The sequence below is a fragment of the Salvelinus sp. IW2-2015 genome, linkage group LG20 (assembly GCF_002910315.2).
Source record: "Salvelinus sp. IW2-2015 linkage group LG20, ASM291031v2, whole genome shotgun sequence".
NCBI classification, from domain to species: domain Eukaryota; kingdom Metazoa; phylum Chordata; class Actinopteri; order Salmoniformes; family Salmonidae; genus Salvelinus; species Salvelinus sp. IW2-2015.
In genome coordinates this window covers 46,780,364-46,789,154 of record NC_036860.1, presented here as the reverse complement: position 1 = coordinate 46,789,154, position 8,791 = coordinate 46,780,364, and the positions used below count along the sequence as shown (strand labels likewise).

At 41.1% G+C, this 8,791-nt stretch overlaps 1 pseudogene; it reads right to left on the bottom strand.

Annotated features, from left to right (window-relative positions):
• Positions 1-31: 31 nt before the first annotated feature.
• LOC139029535 (diacylglycerol O-acyltransferase 2-like) lies at positions 32-3,379 on the bottom strand (annotated as a pseudogene).
• Between the last annotated feature and the right edge of the window lie 5,412 nt (positions 3,380-8,791).

Below are 8,791 nucleotides of genomic sequence, written 5' to 3'. Positions count from 1 at the left end.
TTTAGACAGGCTACTTTTGAGCAGTAGCCAAAAAACTAATTTCTGAACTTGTGGCAAAATCCTGTGGTCCACAAACCATATTTATTGAAATGGATATCAGCAGTAAGTCATACTTTCAATATATTACTCTATTACAGATAGTCAGTACTCAGCAGCTCTACTGCGGAAGTTATTAAAAAAAAGGTTGAGTTATTATAAGTGAAAGAATGTTATGATCACAGATAAACTGCTCAGATGCTGCAGGTGGCTACTACGTCTGATGGATTGTACTCAACATGTAGGCACAATGTTTTTTTTTACAAATCCTTAGTCACACAATCAATCTCTGTTTGTTAGGTAATGGAGAGTGCATCTTAGAGTTATTCAGATTCATTGTTAAGTTATTGCTACATATAAAGCACATGCACTGTTCCCTTATAGTCATTCTTACAGTAAATACAGTCAAAAACGAATAGCCTGGCAGCTCAGATCCTGAGTTGGAATGCGTTCCTTTCATTCAAGTAGTCTCACTGTGGAGATTGGTAGGCTACAGTATCTGACTGATAGGGACAGAAAGGCATCATGACAAGGTACGTAATTCACATAGTCCTTGTGGGAGCAGTCTTAATGATTGGCCTATATGATCTGCAGCTCGTGGCTGTCTGAGAGTCCACAGCTGGCCTTGTGTCCATCCAAGAGCTTGGCTAGGTCTTCCATGATAGAGGTCCACTTCCTCCTGAGTGGGGGAAGGCCATTTTGGCACTGGGATAGGACCACCCACTGGAGAGGAATACACAATGAAAAAATGGGTGAAGCAGAGTGAGATACTTAACACAATGTTGCTGTACATACTGTATACCATAGAGAATGAGAGCATTTGTTCAAAGCTACACAAGCACTGCGTTCTACAATCAGATTACTCAACGCGGTTTTCTAATATGTGAATTGTAAAAGGTTCTATCAACTTACTAAGTTACTTCTGAAGCCACTACTTCTGCACACAACTGTGTAACAGAAAAAAACAAACCTCAGTTACCGAAGGCGACTCTGTGGAAGAGATTGTGCATCATAAGACATTTTCAAAATTACAAACTGGTGACAGGGCAGTGGTAAGAAATCCAGAACCAGTGTTCACCCATGAACAGACACTGGGCAAAGCCCATGATCTTCTTAAAGAGTTGCTGTAACTTCCAGCCCACATTGCCATCTGAGAAGATCACCTTGRGGAATATATTGTTCTTCCCCATATGAGTAGACGGGCATCAGGTCAGCACTGAGGAACAACGAGAGAGATTAGAACTGACCCACTGAGTTATTATGGGTCTCTATCTAATAAATGTACAAATAAGTAATTCTTAAACCCAGCCTAAAGCAGTAAGCCAGGCAGCTTGGTGGACCTAGGGATCAATGATGTAGCTATGTGATGTATGGTTGTATTATATTATAACTACAACATTGCTTTCTTGTGAATTTGTGGCCTCTCACTACAGGTCCATTCATAAAATAGATAACTGACCCAAACTCCAGAGCCACCCGGACAAAGCCTTTCCTCTGCTTCATAACCACAGTGTTGACCCCAAGCAGACTCAGAAGAGACTCAGCAGCACCCCCTATCACAATCACTACCGTATTGCCTTTCTCACTTTTAGCACCAACTGAGCAGAGGCAAAGAGAGATACAGATTGAGGAATAGAAGCTGGGACATTAATGTGTAGAAACAGTGTTCAATGCTGTAAAAAGAATAGAGGGGTGTTTAAAATGATTAAGACCAAAAATAATCCTGTCAGTTTAGAAAGTTTGTCATATTCACCATACATACACTATACATACAAAAGTATGTGGACAACCCTTCAAATTCGAGGATTCGGCTATTTCAGCCACACCCGTTTCTGAAAGGTGTATACAATTGAGCCCGCAGCCATGCAATCTCCATAGACAAACGTTGTCAGTAGAATGGCCCTGCTGAAGAGCTCAGTGACTTTCCGTCATAGGATGCCACAATTTCCAACAATTCAGTTCGTCAAATTTCTGCCCTGCTAGAGCTGTCCCGGTGAACTGTAAGTGCTATTTTTGTGAAGTGGAACCTTCTAGGAGCAACAACGGCTCAGCCGCGAAGTGGTCGACCACACAAGGTAATCTAGAGGCGAAAGAAACGCACACATATTTAGGCGAGGTGCTGGCTAGCGGAGTGGAACACTTTTTAAAAAATAAAGGAGAGCCGCACACTCTAGGAGCTCAGATGCAAAAAAATAAAATATTTTAATGTCCAACGTTTCGACAGACAAGCTATTTTCATCATACCCTGATGAAGACAGCTTGTCTGTCGAAACATTGTAACATTTTTTATTTTTTTTGCATCTGAGCACCTAGAGTGTGCGGCTCTCCTTTATTTTTTTAAGTAGACCATACAAGGTCACAGAACGGGACTGACGAGTAAATATCGTCTGTCCTCAGTTGCAACACTCACTACTGAGATCCAAACTGCCTCTGGAAGCAACAAGCACAAGAACTGTTCATCAGGAGCTTCATGAAAGGGGTTTCCATGGCCATGCAGCCGCACACAAGCCTAAATTCACCATCTGCAATGCCAAGCGTCGGCTGGAGTGGTGTAAAGCTTGCTGCCATTGGACTTCGGAGCAATGGAAACGCGTTCTCTGCAGTGATGTATCACGTTTCACCATCTAGCAGTCCGACGGACACATCTGGGTTTGGCGTCAGCCAGGAGAACGCTACCTGTCCGAATGCATAGTGCCAACTGTAAAGTTTAGTGGAGGAGAAATAATGGTCTGGGGCTGTTTTTCATGGTTCGTGCAAGGCCCCTTAGTTCTAGTGAAGGGAAATCTTCATGCTACAGCATACAATGACATTGTAGACGATTCTGTGCTTCCAACTTTGTGGCAACAGTTTGGGGAAGGCCCTTTGCTGTTTCAGCATGGCAATGCCCCAGTGCACAAAGCAAGGTCCATACAGGAATGGTTTGTCGAGATCGGCGTGGAAGAACTTGATTGGCCTGCACAGAGCCCTGACCTCAACCCCATCGAACACCTTTGGGATGAATTGGAACGCTGACTACGAGCCAGGCCTAATTGCCCAACATCAGTGCCCGACCACACTAATGCTCTTGTGGCTGAAGGAAAGCAAGTCCCTGCAGCAATGTTCCCACATCGAGTGGAAAGCCTTCCCAGAAGAGTAGAGGCTATTATAGCAGCAAAGGGGGTACAAACTTCATATTAATGCCAATGCTTTTAGAATTAAATGTTCGACGAGGAGGTTTCCACATACTTTTGGTCATGTAGTGTACCTTCATTGGGAAGTAGTCCCTAACATGATTCGCTACTTTCCAGTTTCTCACAAATGCAGTTCTCCTCCCCCCTGGTGGTGACAGTGCAGTACTGTCACAGAATCAAATAAAGTTACACACAATCAGGTATGAGATTTTTTGTTTACTGTTTACTTGAGAGTTAAAGATGCAGTCCTTGATCTTAATTAAGCACAGCAAATTCGTAACATATTGTACGATTGGATTTGTAACATACAAATTGCCATACGAAATGGCCGACGTAGTACATAATTGGATGATGTAGTACACAAAAAATGGGGACCCGTTTTGGCTTGTGAGCACCACTTTCAAAACAACTGGCTGAAATTATACAAAAGTTCTGGAGCATCACTTTAAAAGAGACCCTAAAAGAGATTAGTCTTACTTTATAAATGTACAACATTCAAGAATTCAGGGCAACATTCAGTATGACAGTACCTCTTTCAGGTGTGTGCCAGTCCTTCAGCTGCCATATGAAGTAGAGAGTAGACAGCGGGCACAGAGAGGTTAATGTTGTAAATTACTATTGTAGCTGGAAAAGGCAGATTTTTAATGGAATATTTACATAGGCGTACAGAAGCCCATTATTAGCAACCATCAGTGGCATGTTGTGTTATCTAATCCAAGTTTATAATTTTAAAAGGCTAATTGATCATTAGAAAACCATTTTGCAATTATATTAGCACAGCTGAAAACTGTTGTTCTGATTAAAGAAGCAATAAAACCGGCCTTCATTAGACTAGTTGAGTATCTGAAGCATCAGCATTTGTGGGTTTGATTACAGGCTCAAAATGGCTAGAAACGAAGACCTTTCTTCTGAAACTCGTCAGTCTATTCTTGTTCTGAGAAATTAAGGCTATTCCATGCGAGAAATTGCCAAGAAACTGAAGATCTCGTACAACGCTGTGTACGGTAGTGTATGTAAGTGTTCAAAAACATATTCTATAGAGTTGGACTTAGGAAAACAGACTGTAGATCATAAACTGCACGTATTTGAAATTAATATCAGCCACCTTCATAGGTTCCGTCGCTGGTCCTGTATTAGTAATCTGCTGTTCAAACAATAACAAAGCCGGCTGTGTACCACTCCCTTCACAGAACAGCGCAAACTGGCTCTAACCAGAATAGAAAGAGGAGTGGGAGGCCCCGGTGCACAACTGAGCAAGAGGATAAGTAGATTAGAGTGTCTAGTTTGAGAAACAGACGCCTCACAAATTCTCAACAGCTTCATTAAATAGTACCCAGTCTCAATGTCAACAGTGAAGAGGCGACTCCGGGATGCTGGCCTTGTAGGCAGAGTTGCAAAGAAAAATACATATCTCAGACTAGCCAATAAAAAGAAAAGATTAAGATGGGCAAAAGAACACAGATACTGGACAGAGGAACTCTGCCTTGAAGGCCAGCATCCCGGAGTCGCCTCTTCACTGTTGCGTTGAGACTGGTGTTTTGCGGGTAATATTTAATGAAGCTGCCAGTTGAGGACTTGTGAGGCGTCTTTTTCTCAAACTAGACACTCGGAATTGTAGTTCACATGGAGCCAACCATGGTTAAATGTAACCGCTGGAAACCCTATGTACGGTTTTTGAGAGCTAGGTATGTGCTTGCACAATTGAAGTCGAAAAACAGGTTGAGTATGAGAATGATAAATTGTAGTTACATAGATAAAAGGAAAAGTGTGAGCATTCTTCATATTTACTTGGAATAGGACTAGGACTGTATACAGGCCTTCCTAAATGATCTAACTTTTATAATATGAGCACCACCATATTATTAGTTCTAGCCTACGGAATATCAATAAAAAGATCAGGGAAATGTTTTAGGTCTATCTGTCATAACACAATGTAAAATAGATTTTCCACCAAACATTCTACTTGACAAACTAGAATACACTTGGCCAAGCTGGTTAAATTACATTTAATTGGAAAAGGATTTGGTTCTTGTTCATGGCCGGACTAGCACATTTGGGGCCGCAGGGTACCGACCTTCAGCTGGAGTGCTTGGCAAGTGTCATGTCAGTCACAATGTTTAGAGTATGTTCCAGTGTGAACGTGCATTGAAATCTGACATGAATGAGTGCATTCCAGATACACATATCATTATATTATATTGATGTGGTTCATGAGACGTCAGATGCTTATCCTGACATTGAAATGATCTGATGCATGTCAGCTACACAAATTCCATACATGCCCGATATGTCTTCTGACTTTCTAGACCGTGGGAGGATCCCTGTAGACCAGGGGTATTCAACCGGGGGTCCATGGAACCCTAGTACTGCAGGGGGTCTGCGAAAATATATATATATTCTTCCTTTAAGTGGAAAATATTTAGTTTTTATTAAAATATTTTGATGAATATTGCTAGCAAAAACAGAATAAATGCATTTGGAATTACATACCCATAGCAGAAAAGAGGAGGATATCTTATTTCTAATTATGTCAATTTTATTTTTCAACTCCTAAAATTTAGCAAATGCCAATTACGCTCTTTGGCTTTAGCCAATTACGCTCACTGGACTGTCTGACATATGCTTTGAAAAAGCACCCATGAATAAGCTACCAGTGCGGCAGGTGCCGCTGGCAAGCTTTCTTAACTAGGATATGCATTTTTGCCAACACATGGCTAACCTTTGTTTAACCAGCTAAACAGCTGCTCTTAGTGAAAATGTGTTTGGAGTTCCCTTTCTAGCTAATAGGCGATGTTAGAGTTTGTACTTCCTCTTCCAATTATAATGTGGAGGTCAAAATAAATAACAACTATCTACCAAATCTATTCATTTTAAAATGGTTATTACTTCTCCTTGCCATTATCATTCACCTGATGTTAAAGACGTGAAGATGTGAAGCACATTTTTTTTGCTAGGGTCTGGGTCGCCGGTTTGCCTGGGAGGGGGTCCCTGGGCAAGAAAAAGTTGAAGACATCTGCTGTAGGCCTACACTCTGTAGAGACAGAAGGGCGCCTTCGAAGGGATGTGTTGAGCACCACATCTGGCTTTCAGGGGCTGTGAAATAAGAATAACAAGGTGTAGACTTATCACCAAATATGAATACATTTTAAAAGGGACTCACTATATGCTACATTATCTTGGGCATGATTCTCATTAAMTTGACTACTCATTATCCTCCATATATGTCACGCCCTGGCCTTAGTTATCTTTATTTTCTGTAATATTTTGGTTAGGTCAGGGTGTGACAGGGGGGATGTTTGTGTATTTGTCTCGTCTTGGGTGGTTGTATGGTATAGGGGGTTTTGGGTAGAGTGTATGGGTTTGTGTTGAGTGTAGGTGTCTAGGTAGGTCTATGGTTGCCTGAATGGTTCTCAATCAGAGACAGCTGTCATTCATTGTCTCTGATTGGGAGCCATATTTAAGGCAGCCATAGGCATTAGGCTATTGTGAGTAATTGTCTATGTGTAGTGTTTAGTGTCAGCACTATTTGTTTGAATAGCTTCACGGTCGTCTGTTTGTTGTTTTTTTGTTCGTCTTCAAAATAAAAAGAAGATGTCGTTCTATCACGCTGCGCCTTGGTCCACTCTGCCTCATTACGACGATCGTGACAATATAACTCTGGCGCATTTCTCAAATAGGCAACTGGTGCTCTACAGGTCTAGCGTCACCTGTTGCCCTTCAAAGAGAATAAAGCACTAAAAGTAGGCCTATAACTATTTTATCTATCTAGAAAGGGTATTACACATATACCCTCAGCTTTCTCATATTTCTTCCATCTCCCTGGTTTGGAGCTTAGCCATACACAGTACATAATGGATATGATTTCTCCAAGTGATATTTACATATAATCATAGAGAATCTATGGCTACATAAAGACAATGAAAACACTTTAAAAAACTTATCAGGAGGAACCAGGTAAAGAACTACAATTTTCTCTGCTAAAGACTTGTTAGAAAACATGTAATGGACTGATGACTGCATGACTGGAATCTGTTGAGGCTGTTGAGATTTTTTAATTCTTACCATGCGTAAGCCGTAAAACAATACAGGTTTTTTAAATGTTCCACTACATGAGAGTGCCTTGATTACTTCTGAAAGTTTGTTTTGCACAAAGAATTTTCCGGCATTGTTCACTATCCAGCATCAACTTATTTTTGTTCCATTGGACCCCTGTGTTGTAACTGAAATAATAGAAGCTGCAAGACATCTCTAGCCTGCGGGAATCCATTTTGTATTTGTATTTATTATGGATCCCCATTAGCTGCTCAGCATATATGGGAACTCCTTCAAGACTGTTGGACAAGCATTCCAGGTGAAGCTGGTTGAGATATTGTCAAGAATGTTTCAAAGCTATCATCAAGGCAAAGGCTGGCTACTTTGAAGAATCTCAAATATATTTAGATTCGTTTAACACTTGGTTACTACATGTCCGGAAAAATTAAGGCAGTTATACAATTTTAAAAACATTACAAAACAATAATTACAGAAGTCACAACACACTAAGTGTGTGCCCTCAGGCAGAGGGCAACGCAGAAATCCATGTGTACGTGTGTATAGTGCGTATGTTATCATGTGTGTGTGTATGCATGTGTATTGTGCGTATGTTATCATGTGTGTGTATGCATGTGTCTGTGCCTATGTTTGTGTTACTTCACAGTCCCCGCTGTTCCATAAAGTGTATTTTTACCTGCTTTTTAAATCTGATTCTACTGCTTGCATCAGTTACCTGATGTGGAATAGATTTCCATGTAGTCATGGCTCTATGTTGTACTGTGCACCTCCCATAGTCTGTTCTGGACTGGTGGCATGTCTTGTGGGGTATGCATGGGTGTCCGAGCTGTGTGCTAGTATTTGTACCTTCAGCATGTCAACACCTCTTACAAAAACAAGTAATGATGAAGTCAATCTCTCTTCCACTTTGAGTCATGAGAGCTTGACATGCATGTCATTAATGTTAGCTCTCTGTGTACGTTTAAGGGCCAGCCCTGCTGCTCTGTTCTGAGCCAACTGCAATTTTCCCAAGTCCCTCTTTGTGGCACCTGACCACACTACTGAACAGTATTCTAGGTGCGACAAAACCAGGGCCCGTTGGACCTGCCTTGTTGATAGTGTTGTTAAGAAGGCAGAGCAACACTTTATTATGGACAGGCTTCTCCCCATCTTAGCTAATGTTGTTTCAATACGTTTTGACCATGACAGTTTACAGTCCAGCGTTACTCCAAAGCAGTTTAGTCACCTCAACTTGCTTCATTTCCAAATTATTCAGTACAATATGTAGTTGAGGTATAGGGTTTAGTGAATGATTTGTACTAAATACAATGCTTTTAGTTTTGGAAATATTTAGTACTAACTTATTCCTTGCTACCTATTCCGAAACCAACTGCAGCTCTTGTTAAGTGTTGCAGTCATTTCAGTCACTGTAGTAGCTGACATGTATAGTGTTGAGTCATCTGCATACATAGACACACTGGCCTTACTAGTAAAGCTTGAAAAAAGCAAGTGTCCTAAACAGCTACCRTGGGGGAATTCCTGCTTCTACCTGGATT